At 36.5% G+C, this 17126-nt stretch overlaps 1 protein-coding gene and 1 non-coding gene across 12 annotated transcripts in view; both read right to left on the bottom strand.

Annotated features, from left to right (window-relative positions):
* ERC1 (ELKS/RAB6-interacting/CAST family member 1) overlaps window positions 1-17126 on the bottom strand; it is a 561256-nt gene that overhangs the window by 319038 nt on the left and 225092 nt on the right. The gene's annotated exons all lie outside the window — the stretch shown is intronic.
* On the bottom strand, window positions 14507-14610 carry LOC122892797. Its single transcript, XR_006381483.1, has one exon. It is a non-coding gene; the product is annotated as a U6 spliceosomal RNA (small nuclear RNA).

Genomic DNA, 17126 nt, shown 5'->3' with positions numbered 1-17126 from the left:
TAGTCAATTCTGAATTTATGTTTGTGTATGGTGTAAGAAAGTAGTCCACTTTCACCCTTTTGCACATAGCTCTCCAGTTTTCCCAACACCATTTCTTAAACAGACTTTTTCACCACTACATATTCTTGCCTCCTTTATAGATTAATTGATGATGTAATTGTGGGTTTATTTCTGGGTTTTTTATTCTGTTCCACTGATCTATGTGTCCATTTTTATGCCAGTATCATACTGTTTTGATTACTACAAGTCTGTACTACATCCTGAAATGTGGGATTGTGTCATCTCTAGTTTTGTTCTTTTTCAAGATCATTTTGGCTATTCAGGGTCTTTCATGTTCCACACAAGTTTTAAGATCATTTGTTCTAACTCTGAAAAAAATAATGGATATTTTCATAGGGATTGCATTATATTTATACATTACTTCAGCTGTATGGACACCTTCACAGTATTTGTTCCTCCAGTCCTCCAGAGCATGGAATATCTTCTCATTTGTTAGTGTTATCTTCCATTTCCTTCGTCAATGTTTTATAGTTTTCAGATTATAGGCTTTTGACCTCTTTCATTAAGTTTATTCCTAGGTATTTTATATTTTAGTACAACTGTGTAAGGGACTATTTTTTTATTTTCTCTTTCTGCTTCTATGTATAGAAATGCAACAGATTTCTATGTATTGCTTTTGTATACTGTGATCTTACTGAATTCATTTACCAGTTCAGGAAGGTTTTTGGTGGAATCTTTAGGGCTTTCTGTATACAGTATCATGTCACATGCAAATAGAAGTTTTATTTCTTCCTTGACAATTTGGAGGCCTCTTCTTTTTGTTGTCTGACTGCTATGGTTAGGATTTCCAGTACTTTTTTTTTTTTTTTACTATGAAAATCTTTTATTACTGTCTCTTGTGGCAAAATAACATTTTGTACAATAAGTCACCTAGTTTACTCTGGACACAAAGACAATACAAACAGGAATGATGATCTAAGGTGAAGGGGAAAGAGGAGAGAGGACAGATCCGGTCATTGATGTTTCTTATATTCTGTGAAAAATAGATTTACAGGGGAAAAGTCTTTTCACAACTTCAATGACTTTACATGATCCTTTGTAAAACAAGGGGTTAAATCTGCCTCCACCAGACCCTTCTTGGGGTACAGATGTTCTGTAACATGGAATGTGAAGAAACGATGAGCCAAGAAGAGCAGGCGCTCACAGCAGGGACCGCAGCAGCCTCTGCATCAGGAATGCTCGAGCCCTGGCAAGGAATTCGTGCTGTGGTGCTAGGGTCACACTTTCTCCAGTCCCCAGACCTCACTGCCATCATGGTGACAAGAGCCATCAAAAGAAAGTGACTTGACAGAGAGAAAAAAAGAGTACCCTGGCAGCCTCCTAGAGATGGCAGGACACACTAAGGCAAGACTCCCCCAACTTGTCTGTTACACACAGCCTATTAAATCCAGCCTATTAATTTCCAGAATGAAAGGGTGAGAATGGATATCCTTGTCTTGCTCCTGAACTTAGGAGAAAAGCTCCCACCTTTTCCTCATTTGAGTATGATGTCTGTGGTGGGTTTTTCATATATGGCCTTTTTTATGTTGAAGTGTGGTCCCTGAAAACCCACTTCGTTCAGAGTTTTATCATGAATGGATGTTGTACTTTGTCAAAAAGCTTCTTCTCCATGTATTGAAATGATCATGCAGTTTTTTATTCTTTCTCTTGTTGATGTGACATATCACACTAGTTTATGAATTAAACCACTCTTCTATCTAAGGAATAAATCTCGCTTGGTGATACTGATTTTTTTTAAAATGTATTGCTGGATTTGGTTTCACAATACTTTGTTGAGGATTTTTTTTAACTACATTCATCAGAGATACTGGCCTGCAGTTCTTTTTTTTAGTAGAGTCTTTAATTGGTTTTGGTATCAGGATAGTACTGGCCTCACAGAATGAATTTGGAAGCTTTCTTTTCTTTCTCTTTTTCTTTGAATAGTTTGGAGAAGAATAGGTATGGTCTTCTTCAAGTGTTTGGTAGAAATCATCTCTAAAAGTCTCTAGTCATGAACGTTTGTTTGTTGGGAGGTTCTGATTACTGCCTTAATTTCATTGCTGGTAATCAATGTGTTCAAATTTTCTATTTCTTCTTATTTCACTTTTGTAAATTATTCATTTCTAGGAATTTATCCATTTCTTCTAGGCTATCCAATTTGTTGGCATATAATTTTTCAAAATATTCTCTTATAACCCTTGTGTTTCTGTGGTCTCAGTTGTTTTATCTCTTTCATTTCTGATTTTGTTTATCTGAGTCCTCTCTTTCTGTGGGGAGTCAAGTCAAGATCCATCCTGTTGATCTTTTCCAGGAACCAACTCCTGGGTTCACTGACTTGTTCTGTTGGCGTCTTTTTTAGATTATGTTTATTTCTGCTCTACTATTTATTATTTCCTTCCTTCTACTGGTTTTGAGTTTTGTTTGTTCTTCTTTTCCTAGCTCTTACAGGAGGGTTAGTTGAGGTTTGTCATGCTTCTTGGGGTAGGCATATATTGCTATATAGATTTTGGACTGCTGTCTTTTCATTTATGTTTGTCTTCATATTTTTTTTATTTCCTCCTTGATTTCATGGCTGACCCATTCATTGTTTGACAGCATGTTGTTTAACCTCCATGTATATGTAGTCTTTCCAGATTTTTTCTTATGGTTGATTTCCAGTTTCATAGTGCTGTGGTTGGAAATGACATCGTAGGACTTTGACCTTTTTGAATTTGTTGAGACTTGTTTCGTGGCCTAATATGTGATCCATTCTGAAGAACATAACCATGTGCACTTGAAAAAAAGGTGTATTCTACTGTTTTAGGATGAAACGTTCTGAATATATCTGTTAGCTCCATCTGGTCCAATGTGTCCTTCACAACCACTATTTCCTTGTTATTTTCTGTTTAGATGATCTGTCCATTGATGTAAATGAGGTGTTGAAGTCCCTTCTATCAATTGAAGTTCAAGTCCCATTACTATCAATTATTTCCTTTATGTTCATTAGCTGTTTTATGTATCTGGGTGCTGCCATATCGGGTGCATACATATTTACATTTGCCACAATTGCTATGCCTTCTTGTTGAATTGTTCCCTTTATAATGATCTAGTGTCCTTCTTTGTCTCTTGTTACAGTCTTAAAGTCTATTTTGTCTGATACAAGTATTGCTACCTCAGCTTTCTTTTCATTTTGGTTTGTATGATAACTGCTTTTCTATCCCATCACTTCCAATCTGCATGTGTCTTCAGGTCTGAAATGAATCTCTGGTAGGTTGCACACAGATGGGTCTTGCTTTTTTTTTTTATCTACTCTGTCACCCTGTATCTTTTGAATGGAGCATCTAGTCCATTTATATTGAAAGTAATTTTTGATAGCTATGTATTTATTGTTACTTTGTTACATGTTTTATGGTTGTTTTTGTAGTTCTCTTGCACTCACAATTTGTTGACTTTCTTTAGTGATACATTTGGCTTCCTTTCTCTTTGTTCTTTGCATATCTATTATCAGTTTTTGCTTTATGATTACCATTAGGTTTATATACAACATCTTATGCATGTAACAGTGTATATTAAGTTGATGGTCACTTAAGTTTGAGCTCATTCTTTACTCCTTCCCCGTACACTTCCCACATTTAGGTATACAGTATCATACATCTCTTTATTATGTGAATCCTTTGGCTGCTTTTTATAGATACACTTAATTCTATTGTGTTTACTATTTTATTGCTTTTACTCTTATGGTCTTTCTTTTCCATTCAGTCCCCTTCACCATTTCTTCTAAGACTGGTATAGTGGTCATGAATTTCTTTAACTTTTGTTTGGGAAAAACTCTTCATCTCTCCTTCTATTCTGAATAATAACTAGCCTTGCTAGATAGAGTATTCTTGGCTGCAGGTTTTTTTCTTTCAGGACTTTGAATATATCATGCCACTCCCTTCTGGCCTGCAAATTTTCTACTGTAAAGTCAGCTGAAAGCCTTAAGTGGTTTCCATACTAGTATGGAAACTGCGCTTGTTCCCACAGGTGGCCATGTGTTTATGCTTGTGAGTTGGGTAGGGAAATTGGTGCCCAACAGCTTCTTCATTCCTGGAGAAATCTCACGAGGATGCTTCTCCTTCCAGCACACACTCTGAGATTAGTAAACAAATCTCCCTCCAGTATACTCCATGTATTTTTCAAACTGCTGCTTCTATGCTGTATCTCTAGGGAGCTATTTGTTGTGCTATCTCTTTGAAAGTGGGGACTCAGGTTCCTCTCACTCTACTGGCTCTCCCATGAGTCTGCTGATTTTCAGATTTCCAGATTTTTAAGCCCCATTGACTAGAAGAATTCATGAAATTCAGCACCTCTGTTTTTTAAAGACAAATGATTTTGGAAATCCTAGTGTGACAGTCTGTTTCTTTGACTTCTGCACATCTCAGGCATCCCTCCCTCCCACAGAAAACCCTGTGGGTCCCTTTAGCTGCTGACCACTTTTCCACCCTTCCTACGCTCTTCTCTACATTTAGCTACGGAGAGTTTGTTCTATCAGTCAGGTCATTTTCTGCGTTATGTACAATTATGTGGCTGTTATCTAGATGTATCCATTGGATGAGGTGAGCTTAGGGCCCTCCTACTCTGCCATCTTCCCCAGTAGTTCTGAACATCTTTCCATATGGTATTTGGCCATTCCTGTTTCTACATCTGTGATATAGCTACTTATATATTCTGCCCATTTTTTAATTAGGTATCTTTTTCTTAATGACTTATAAGTATATTTTATGTATTTTATATAATAATCCCCTATCTATTATATGTTATACAAATATTTTCTTCCAATCTATGAATTACCTTTATGATATTTTTTAATAAAAAATTTTAAAATTTTTATTGTGTCAAGTGTACCAATCTTCTTTATGGTTTGTAATTTTGTGACTTTTTTCACAGTATCTTCCCTATCTCAACCTCATAAAGATATTCTCTTAAAAATTTTGTAACTTTGGGCGCCTGGGTGGCTCAGAGGGTTAAGCCTCTGCCTTCAGCTTGGATCAGTCATGATCTCAGGGTCCTGGGATCGAGTCCCACATCGGGCTCTCTGCTCGGCGGGGAGCCTGCTTCCTCCTCTCTCTCTCTCTCTGCCTGCCTCTCTACATGCTTGTGACCTCTGTCAAATAAATAAATAAAATCTTTTAAAAAAAAATTTTGTAACTTTGTCTTTCACACTGAAGTCATTAATCCATTTGACACTGATGCTGTATATGATATGAACTAAAGACATAATTTCATTTTTCAGGTATGACATGAAGTAAGAATAAAATTTCATTTTTTACATATATTGATAGCTAATTGTCCTAGCAGCCCTAACATGCATTGTCACAACTGTCATATAGAAAGTTTCTGAAAACAAGTGTGCCTATTTTGTGGCTCTCTGGTATCTTTGCAAATTTCTGTGCCAAATCTGTATTTCCTTAATTATTATACCTTTATACAAAATCTCAATAGTTATTTCAGGCAAGCCTGCCTACCTTGTTCTTATTCAGGACCATTTTGATGTTTCCTGGCCTTTAGACTTCTCATATAAACTTCAGAACCAGGCTATCAAACTCTGCAAAACCAGCCAATCAACCAATCAACTAGAGCAATCAAAACTCAGCAGCCACCTTTTGGGATTTTTATTGAAACTGTTCTGAATCTACAAATCAATATGGGAAGAACAGACATATTCATGCTCTTGAACCTTTCAATTCATTGACATGGTATGTCTCTCTAGTTATTTAGTTATCCTTATCCTTTGTTTTCAATAAGTGTTTGAATTTCTTCAATAAAAGACTTTATTTTATTTATTTTATTCCTAGGGACCGTATATTTTTTGTTGTCATTTTAAATTTCAGACACCATGTCATTACAAAGTTCCTTATAAAAAGTACTCCCCAAAAAATAGTTTTCAACAATGTAAGTATTGACAAAATTAACAATTCATTGTTATCTCATGTCCAATACATATTCAATGGTCCCCAGTCATCTCAAAATAAATCTTTTCACAGTTGCCTTGTTTGAATCAGAATTCATTAAAGGTTCACAGCATTGTGTTTGTTAAATCCTTCCAAGTTCTATTAATCTAGAGAAAAGTCCCTCACTTCTTCCTCTGCCCCCTTTTTAAAATGCCACTGACTTCTTAAAGAAACAGATTTCAGTTTTTCTTATAAAATGACTTACATTTTGGGTTATTTGTCTATTTCTTCATGGAGTCATTTAACTCATTTCCTGCTTTTCCTTTTCTTTAGATACTGAGATCTAGCCTGAAAGACTTGACCAGATTCAGTTTTAACTCTGTAAGTCATAATACTAAATAATGGCACTGTATATTTCATATTGCCTCACATTGGAAAGCATGTAATGTCTGGTTTTCCCATTCTTAACAAAGCTAGGATTCATCAATGTATTAAGGTAGTAACAGCCTTCTCATCTGTGTATAAAATTCACCTTTCATCAACTTTTCATCTAATAGTCCCAAACCCAGATGAGCCTTTCTTAAATCAATTATTCCAGTGATACAGTTTAATAAATTAATTTTATTCTAATGTTTTCTTGCTGGCATGTAGACATGCATTTGATTTCAATATGTGGGTTTATATGGAACTATCTTGGTAAATGTTTCTGCTAATAATTTTTCTGTATATTCTTTTGGGTATTTCAGGATTTTTTCAATCTTTCATTCTTTTTATCTTTTCTTATTGAACTTCCTAGAATTTCCAGAAGCATCATGAAAAGGAGTAGTGAGAGTATCTTTGTCCTTCTCTTGATTCAACAAAATGGTTTTACATTTCATAATTGACTAGAATATCTGTTAACTTTTTTCTGTGGGAACTTTTTAATCTTTCCTTGTCTGCCAAAAGTTGTCATTTTAGTTGTGAATACATGAATGCTTATTTTATTGACATGTCTTTGAGATTTTCCAATGTTAAACCAATTTTGTCAAAAGACAAACCCTATCTTTTATATTTTGTTTATTTACCCCTATAAATTTCTTTACTTTCCTCCAGCTTAACTATACATTTATGAAATTCATGAAAGAATTCTGGCATTTTTATTGTTGTCTGTAACGAAGGTTTCTCAGAGAATATAGTTAATAATACTGTCAAAAACGTACTGTGGAATCCTCTCTACAAGGTTTTGAAAACATACATTCTCTTTTAGGTTGATCTGAATATGATCCCACCTACACGCAACAAAATTTTTAAAAGTAATTTCTAAATGTTTCTTCAGCATAGAATTAACTAAAAAATTTATTCAAAATCAAATACTATATTAATGACATAAATAGTAGGATAAAAAGTCATTCTCTAATGGAAGTACATACTAATAAGTTATGCCAAGGTCACACTTCAGATCTGTACTTTCTGCTATCTTGACTATTCACAGAAAAATTCAACCACAGAGAATATAATAAAAATAGTTACCAATAAAAGAAATAGAAACGTAAGTCATGTTTATATTTCACCCTCCTCATTACACAATTTTCTATGCTAGTAATTCCATTTTTGTTAGTCTGATATCAATTATATCAACTAATGGAAAAAACAGATTGGTACTTTGCATTTAAAAAGGCCAAAACAATGAAGCAAAATTGTTTTCATGAATCAAATTGCTCTTTCTCAAAATTAAATTCCTCATAACATTGCTTTACTAGGTACAAGCATTTCACTCTCTGTTTTAAGGGAGAAAAAAACTCACCTGGCGTATAATTCTTCTCACCCTACATATATGCATTATTCCAGATGATGCTAGCAACCACTAATGCCTACAGCAACCTGGTGACTTGGTTACATAGAGTAAGAAACCTAATTAAAATTACCTGTGTATTTTTTGGTTCGAGGGCCAACTTTATATGCTTAACATTTAATCCAATTAAAACCCATTTCACTCTTCAGTACTTTTTATCATAATTATTATCTGAGAGTTAATGATTTTTTTAAATTTCTGACTTTACCCTCAAGTCACAGATCTAGTTCAGGGTGTTTTTAGCTGTATTTCAGAAAAGAGAATAAAAAAATCCCACTGCCCCTACCCTATCCCAACAACAATTCCAATCCAACTTGTAGTGTGTGTTTAAAAACCAAAAATGTTATTTCTGATTTTCAAGATACTGGTCACAGAATTTTATGATTATCTTCATCAACTCCAAAAAGACATGATGAAATGCTAAGAAACAAATATAGAATACCAAGCTGAATTCAAAGCATGATCCTAAACATACATGTGTGATGTACACACACACGCAAAACCAAAAAAATTAAAAATTAAAATACTAAAAAGTTAAAAACTTCAGCTGTTTTTAATTTTTTCCTAATGGTTTTCTGTAGTTCCTAAATTCTCTAAAATAGACAAAATACTTTTTATATATTTTATTTATTTTGGAGAGAGAGACAGAGCACACAGTTTGGGTGAGGAACAGAGGGAGAGGGAAAGATGAGGCAAAGAATCCCAAGCAGACTCTAAGCTAAGAGTGAAGCCTGACTCAGAGCTTGATCTCACAACACTGAGACCATGACCTGAGTCACCCAGATGCCCCAATAGAAAAAATTTTTTTAAAAACATTTTAAAGTTATGGGGCGCCTGGGTGGCTCAGTGGGTTAAGCCACTGCCTTCAGCTCAGGTCATGATCTCGGGGTCCTGGGATCGAGTCCCGCATCGGGCTCTCTGCTCAGTGGGGAGCCTGCTTCCCTCTCTCTCTCTCTGCCTGCCTCTCCATCTACTTGTAATTTCTCTCTGTCAAATAAATAAATAAAATCTTTTAAAAAAAAAAACATTTTAAAGTTATGTTTTTAAAAAGTGAGACATGTGGGCACTTGGGTGGCTCAGTTGGTTAAGCAGCAGACTCTTGATTTCAGCTCAGGTTAGGTCATGAGATCAAGCCCTCCATGGGGCTCCCTGTTTGGCACCAGGCCTACTTGAGATTCTCTCCTTCACCCTCTACCCCTCCCCCTGCTCACATGCACACACATGCATGCTCTCTAAAACAAATACATAAATACCTACATTTTAAAAAATGAGATACAGTTTTATCTCAAAATAGGGTCTTCTGTATCATACTAATAGAAGGTAGTCCAACTATGGCACATTTAAGTTTCCCTTATTTTTTTTATCTTTAATTTTCTATTTCCTAAGGTTTTCTTTTTATACTTTCAATTTCTTTTCTTTATCTTAGTTTTCTGGCTATTACTTCTACACTTTCACTGTACAGAATAAAGGATAATTAAATATGAAAATAAAATGATTTTATCTTGAAAGTCAGAGAACTAAGAAAAGTACAGAAAATTATAAGAGGATTAAATCAATCTCTCTACTATTGTCTTTTCTACCCCACCTCCTTGTATTATGTACGTGTGCACACACAAGCACGAGTGTATGTAGAATTCTGAATTCACAAATTAACTAGAGGGAATGAATACACCCAATTTCTTATCTCACTAATATCCTTTTCAATACTGTTTCTTAGGTAAAGAATACAAAAGGCAGTATCATCAAAACATATGTTAAGAGTAAAAATAAAAGATGTTACTACAATATATATTCAGAAATAAATATTCTGAGACAAAACAGAACCTTTGAAACATGAAATTACCTTTTCTTTACTTAAAAACAGATCAATATATAATTTGATTTAAATCCAAATTGACAACAAAATCCAAGTATGTTAGTAAATCCATACCTTAAAGTGCAAACAGAATGAAAAGGATTTAAATGGCTTAGTATAGATTTTTTTATAAACTCTCTCAGACTGCTATTATGCCTGAATTAATTAATTGGGATTAAATTCTAAGTGGACTTATATTTTTATTATTCTTCAAGCAGGAAAAGGAGAAAGGAGATTCATAAATGAATTAATCCTTTAAAATCTGATTCTCAATTGATCAGTTCTCAACTATTTTAACAACGAAATGATGAATAATAGACTGAACACTCTCCACTCTCACACAAACATGAATAAATTAATGGGTAAGAAGAGAAAAAAGCAAAAATGGAAAAGACAATCTGATCTCTACTGGTCTCTGTCACAAGAAGTTTTATATGAATATATATCATTAGCATCATGTGGGAGCTTGCTGAAAATATAGAATTCTCGGGGCGCCTGGGTGGCTCAGTGGGTTAAAGCCTCTGCCTTCGGCTCGGGTCGTGGTCCCGGGGTCCTGGGATTCAGCCCCGCATCGGGCTCTCTGCTCAGCGGTGAGCCTGCTTCCCCCTCTCTCTGCCTGCCTCTCTGCCTACTTGTGATCTCTCTGTCAAATAAATAAATAAAATCTTAAAAAAAAAAAAAATACAGAATTCTCAGCATCACATCAGATCTACTAAATCTGCCCCTATTTACCTTATCATTGTTCCCTCAGTCTCTACCTCTTAAAATTCAAACCCAAACTTAGGTAAATCTGTTAGGCCAGAACTACTACTGATCCCTCTCAGCTCCTGCATCCACTTTAACTAAATATAACCTATGACATGTTAATTTGTTCCTATTATTGCTGCTAAATTACTGTTAACCAGATTTATATCTCATTGTATCTATGAAAATGTCTTCCTAAGGGCGCTTGGTTACCTCAGTCAGTGGAGCCTATGACTCTAGATCTTGGGGTTGTAAGTCTGAGCCTCACACTGGATGTAGAGATTACTTAAAATATTTTTTAATCTTTAAAAAAAAAAAAAAAGAAAGAAAAAGTAATGAAAATGCTTTCCTAAAGTTCAAGGTCCATGTTTGCTACATTTTCCTAATTCTTAACACATAGCATAGTTCCTCCTAGTGTACAGATGCTCATTAAATATTTGTTCAACACATGCATAAAAAGGAAACTAAGTACATCCCCTCTATTGATAAATCTACCCAAAACAATAAAGTTTAGGGAAAATACAGTTTAACATTACAATGCAATGAAAAATGAACACTTTCCTTATCTTTAAGCACCTAAGAACAACTAGAAAGGAATAATTCTTGCTCTTCAAAACTTCCATTTTATTAAGAAGCCATCAATACTTTTTTCAGAAACTACATGTCTAATGGCTTTTCCTTTGTCAAAAAGACACACATAATACATACATAATAGGTTACCCAACATGAAAATCTCCCACGCAAATTTAAGAAAAAAATAGAATGCTACTATTGTCAGGTTTAAGGAAATACCAAAAATCAAACTTGACTCAGCTATTTGTGTTTTCACTAGAAAAAAGAAGTTTAAGCTAAAAAAAAGAGCTTAAAAGGGACACCTGGGTGGCTCAGTCAGTTGAGCATTCAACTCTTGATTTCAGCTAAGGTCATGATCTCAGGGGCATGAGACTGAACCCTGTGTCAGGCCCCACACTCAGTGCAGAGTTTGCTTGAGATTTTCTCTCTCCCTCTGTCCCTTCCCCTGCTCATCTCATGCTCTCTCTCTAAAATAAATAAATAAATCTTCAAAAAAAGAAAAAGAGCTTAAAAATATGCTACTTAGAAGCAAAATTATACTGATAAAGTATTACCTATTAAATATCTATATAATGTCGAAAATGCTACAGAGAGAATATACAGATATTGCATGTGTGCGCGCACACACACACACACACACACACACACACTTCCTCTCCTTCTATCTTCCTGAGAACAGCTCCATTAACACTCACTTAGTATAAAAACTAAGATGTGAAATTTCGTAATACTACCTAAACACCTACACTTGGCTTAAAAAATATCCCTTTCAGAGTACAGATTCTTAGCCTCTGTGGTTAGGTTTATTCCTAGGTATCTTATGGTTTGGGGTGCAATTGTAAATGCGATTGACTCCTTAATTTCTCTTTCTTCTGTCTTGTTGTTGGTGTAGAGAAATGCAACTGACTTCTGTGCATTGATCTTATATCCTGACACTTTACTGAATTCCTGTATAAGTTCTAGCAGTTTTGGAGTGGAGTCTTTTGGGTTTTCCAAATAGAGTATCATATCATCTGCGAAGAGTGATAATTTGACTTCTTCTTTGCCGATTTGGATGCCTTTAATTTCCTTTTGTTGTCTGATTGCTGAGGCTAGGACTTCTAGTACTATGTTGAATAGCAGTGGTGATAATGGACATCCCTGCCGTGTTCCTGACCTAACCAAAGAGGCTAAGAATCTATACTCAGAAAACTATAAAGTACTCATGAAAGAAATTGAGGAAGACACAAAGAAATGGAAAAATGTTCCATGCTCCTGGATTGGAAGAATAAATATTGTGAAAATGTCTATGCTACCTAAAGCAATCTACACATTTAATGCAATTCCTATCAAAGTACCATCCATCTTTTTCAAAGAAATGGAACAAATAATTTTAAAATTTATATGGAACCAGAAAAGACCTCGAATAGCCAAAGGGATATTGAAAAACAAATCCAAAGTTGGTGGCATCACAATTCCGGACTTCAAGCTTTATTACAAAGCTGTCATCATCAAGACAGCATGGTACTGGCACAAAAACAGACACATAGACTAATGGAACAGAATAGAAAGCCCAGAAATAGACCCTCAACTCTATGGTCAACTAATCTTCGACAAAGCAGGAAAGAATGTGCAATGGAAAAAAGACAGCCTCTTCAATAAATGGTGTTGGGAAAATTGGACAGCCACGTGCAGAAAAATGAAATTGGACCATTTCCTTACACCACACACAAAAATAGATTCAAAATGGATTAAGGACCTCAATGTGAGAAAGGAATCCATCAAAATCCTTGAGGAGAACACAGGCAGCAACCTCTTCGACCTCAGCTGCAGCAACATCTTCCTAGGAACATCGCCAAAGGCAAGGGAAGCAAGGGCAAAAATGAACTTTTGGGATTTCATCAAAATCAAAAGCTTTTGCACAGCAAAGGAAACAGTTAACAAAACCAAAAGACAACTGACAGAATGGGAGAAGATATTTGCAAACGACATATCAGATAAAGGACTAGTGTCCAAAATCTATAAAGAACTTAACAAACTCAACACCCAAAGAACAATTAATCCAATCAAGAAATGGGCAGAGGACATGAACAGACATTTCTGCAAAGAAGTAATCCAGATGGCCAACAGACACATGAAAAAGTGCTCCATATCACTCGGCATCAGGGAAATACAAATCAAAACCACAATGAGATATCACCTCACACCAGTCAGAATGGCTAAAATCAACAAGTCAGGAAATGACAGATGCTGGCGAGGATGCGGAGAAAGGGGAACCCTCCTACACTGTTGGTGGGAATGCAAGCTGGTGCAACCACTCTGGAAAACAGCATGGAGGTTCCTCAAAATGTTGAAAATAGAACTGCCCTATGACCCAGCAATTGCACTACTGGGAATTTACCCTAAAGATACATACATAGTGATCCAAAGGGGCACGTGCACCCGAATGTTTATAGCAGCAATGTCCACAATAGCCAAACTATGGAAAGAACCTAGATGTCCATCAACAGATGAATGGATCAAGAAGATGTGGTATATATACACAATGGAATACTATGCAGCCATTAAAAGAAATGAAATCTTGCCATTTGCGACAACATGGATGGAACTAGAGCGTATCATGCTTAGCGAAATAAGTCAAGCGGAGAAAGACAACTATCATATGATCTCCCTGATATGAGGAAGTGGTGATGCAACATGGGGGCTGAAGTGGGTAGGAGAAGAATCCATGAAACAAGATGGGATAGGGAGGGAGACAAACCATAAGTGACTCTTAATCTCACGAAACAAACTGTGGGTTGCTGGGGGGAGGGAGGTTGGGAGAAGGGGGGTAGGGTTATGGACATTGGGGAGGGTATGTGCTTTTGGGTAAATTGGAAGGGGAGGTGAACCATGAGAGACTGTGGACTCTGAAAAACAATCTGAGGGGTTTTAAGTGGCGGGGGGGTGGGAGGTTGGGGTACCAGGTGGTGGGTATTATAGAGGGCACAGCTTGCATGGAGCACTGGGTGTGGTGAAAAAATAATGAATACTGTTTTTCTGAAAATAAATAAATTGGAAAAAAAATATATATATCCCTTTCAGGAGTGCCTGGGTGGCTTAGTCAGTTAAGCGTCTGCCTTCAGCTCAGGTCATGATCCCACGGTCCTGGGATTAAGCCCCACACTGGGCTCCCCACTTAGCGGGAAGCCTGCTTCTCCCTCTCCCTCTGCCTCTGCCTGCCACTCCCCCTGCTTGTGCTCCCTCTGTCAAATAAGTAAATAAAACCTTTAAAAATATATATCAATTTCATATGATACCATCCCCAAAAGTATACAAGAAAATAAATAATAGTTTTATATGTTTTATGTCTAATGACAATGTTTAAGAGCTGCTTTAAGGAGGGATTTTTATTTTTATGGAACTGTATCCTTAACAATCTACAGATAATAAGTCATGATTAAAAAAAAAAGAAAGATTTCAATACAGAATATAAAAGTCATAAAAAAAGAATATAAAATCATTAACAATGTAGAGTTTGATATAAACACTGTTAAATTTTACAAAAAATGCTTTAAATGATCAACAGTTTTTGTTTTATAAATGGAGCATTTCACAAATCTGCCTGTCATCCTTTTGCAGGGGCTATGCTAATCTCTGTATTGTTCAAAGTTTAGTACATGTACTGCCGAAGCGAGCACCAATTCAACAGCTTTTAATCAGCAAAGGAAAAGCACCATGATTAGTCCCATCTTATATTGAATTTCACTTATTTCCATGTTTGTTCTCACTACTACACTAGTCACCTTGTAGGCAAGGACCTTATATTATATATCTCCACATATCTGAGGCAAGGCCTAACTCACAGCAGTTACTCAAAGTTAACAGAATTGATGTTTTTGACAGAAAGCTCTTTTTTAAAATATTTACTTATTTATTTGACAGACACAGAGCACGAAAGAGCACAAGCAGGGGGAGTAGCAAAGGCAGAGGGAGAAGGAGTCTGCCTCTCCCTGCTAAGCAGGGAGCCCAATGCAGGACTCCATCCAGGACCCTGAGATCATGACCTGAGACAAAGGCAGATGCTTAACTGACTGAGCCCCTCAGGTGCCCCAAAAGCTCTTTTTAAAATTTTGATCTCAAAGAAACTCTAATCCATTACTATTAATTCAATGAATATTTCGTGAAAGCTTCTATGTGCTATTTGGGAATATTCCTAATATTCTCTCACTACCTACATTAAATCTATAAGGAAGTCCCAATATATCTGAAATTCAACCACTTCTGTCCATGCTCTCCTGTGAAGCATTATCTAGCTCAGACTACCAGAGTAGCTTTCTGACTGGTACCTTTACTTCTGTATTTTACTCTTCTACTAGTCTCTTCTACATAGTCAGCTAGACTGAACTCCTAAAGCTTACAGTAAATCCTGTCACTCCTTGCTTAAGGCCTTGCTGTGCTCCCCCCTTACACTCAGAATAAAACCCAAACTTCTCTTCCTTCTCTATGGGAAGAGAGAGAATATAAGTAAAAGACACTGCATGTCAGTGGATAAATACAGTGGAAAAAAATAAGAGAAAAAGAGGGAATGGGGGTGAGACTGTATTTTAAATGAAGTGCTCAGCGTATGCCTGGGTGGCTAAGTTGATTAAGGATCTGCCTTCAGCTCAGGTCATGATCCCAGGGTCCTGGGATCGAGCCCCCTATTGGGCTCCCTGCTCAGCAGGAAGCCTGCTTCTCCCTCTCCCACTCCCTCTGCTTGTGTTCCCTCTCTGTGTCTGTCAAGTAAGTGATAAAATCTTTTAAAATTAAAAAAAAGGGGGCGCCTGGGTGGCTCAGTGGGTTAAAGCCTCTGCTTTCGGCTCAGGTCATGATCCCAGGGTCTTGAGATCAAGCCCCACATTGGGCTCTCTGCTCGGCAGGGAGCCTGCTTTCCTTCCTCTCCCTCTGCCTGCCTCTCTGCCAACTTGTGATCGCTCTCTGTCAAATAAATAAATAAAATCTTTTTAATAAATAAATAAATGAAGTGCTTGGGAAAAGCCGCACTGTGAATAGAACATCTAAGTAAAGATGTAAAGGAAAAGGAGAAATAAGTCACAGCTATGCACCTATGAAGGAGAGAGTGTTCCATAGAGAGGAAACAGAAGATGCAAAAGTCCTGATGTTAAGAGTGTGCCTGACTAATGTGATCAAATTAGATGGAGCACAGCTTGCATGGAGCACTGGGTGTGGTGAAAAAATAATGAATACTGTTTTTCTGAAAATAAATAAATTGGAAAAAAAAAAAAAAAAAGTAGATGGAGACACAGCATACTGATAGATGAGGTCACACAGGGAATGAAGGACCAGACCCTCCAGCAAGGGTGTGCGAACTTTTTTTGGGTTTGTTATTTTTGTTTTTTGTTTTTGGTTGGTAAAAAGCCAGAGAGTATTATGCACTTTGTAAGCCATTGATAATCCATGTCACATATTCCTCTCTGTTGTTTTTAACCATTTTAAATATATGAAAACCATTCTTAGCTTACAAGCTGTACAAAGGGTATAGGGCCCGTAGTTTGCTTATCCTTGCTGCAGAAGTTTATAAGTCACTGAAAAGCCTTTTATTTTATCCTTTCTTAAGATTGATTTATTTATTTGGAAGGGTGCAGAGGGAGAGGGATTAAGAATCTCAAGATGACTCCTAGCTGAGCAGTGAGCCAAATGTAGGGCCTGATCCCATGATTCTAAGATCACAGACTGAGCCGAAACCAAGAGCCAGACACAACGAACTGAACCATCCAGGCACCCCACCTTCTGCTTTAGGAAGTAATCCCTTGGTATCATAAAGTACAAAAGAATATCTCCTAAAAACTAATTAAAAATAACCTAATAAAAATTCAAGTTTCTACCAACTAAGATAAAGTTAAAATCTGTCTGTAATTTTAAACCAGTATGCATTCTGGAAAGCCTGGGTGGCTCAGTCAGTTGAGCAACCAAATGGCGATTTTAGCGCAGGTCATGATTTCATGGGTGGTAGGATCAAGCCCCAAGATGGACTCTATGTTCAAGGGGGAGTCAGCTTGAGATTCTCTCTTTTCCTCTCCCTCTGCCCCTTCCACCACTCATGTTCCCTCCCTTTTTCAAATAAATAAATATATCTTAAGACAAAAAAACAAAAAAATCCTCATGCTTGCTTTGGCAGCACATATATGGCAGGGGGTGGGGGAGAACCCAGCAT

Source organism: Neovison vison, chromosome 12, assembly GCF_020171115.1.
Source record: "Neovison vison isolate M4711 chromosome 12, ASM_NN_V1, whole genome shotgun sequence".
Lineage (NCBI taxonomy): Eukaryota > Metazoa > Chordata > Mammalia > Carnivora > Mustelidae > Neogale > Neogale vison.
Note: the sequence above shows the minus strand (reverse complement) of the source record. Positions and strands in the feature narration are given on the sequence as shown.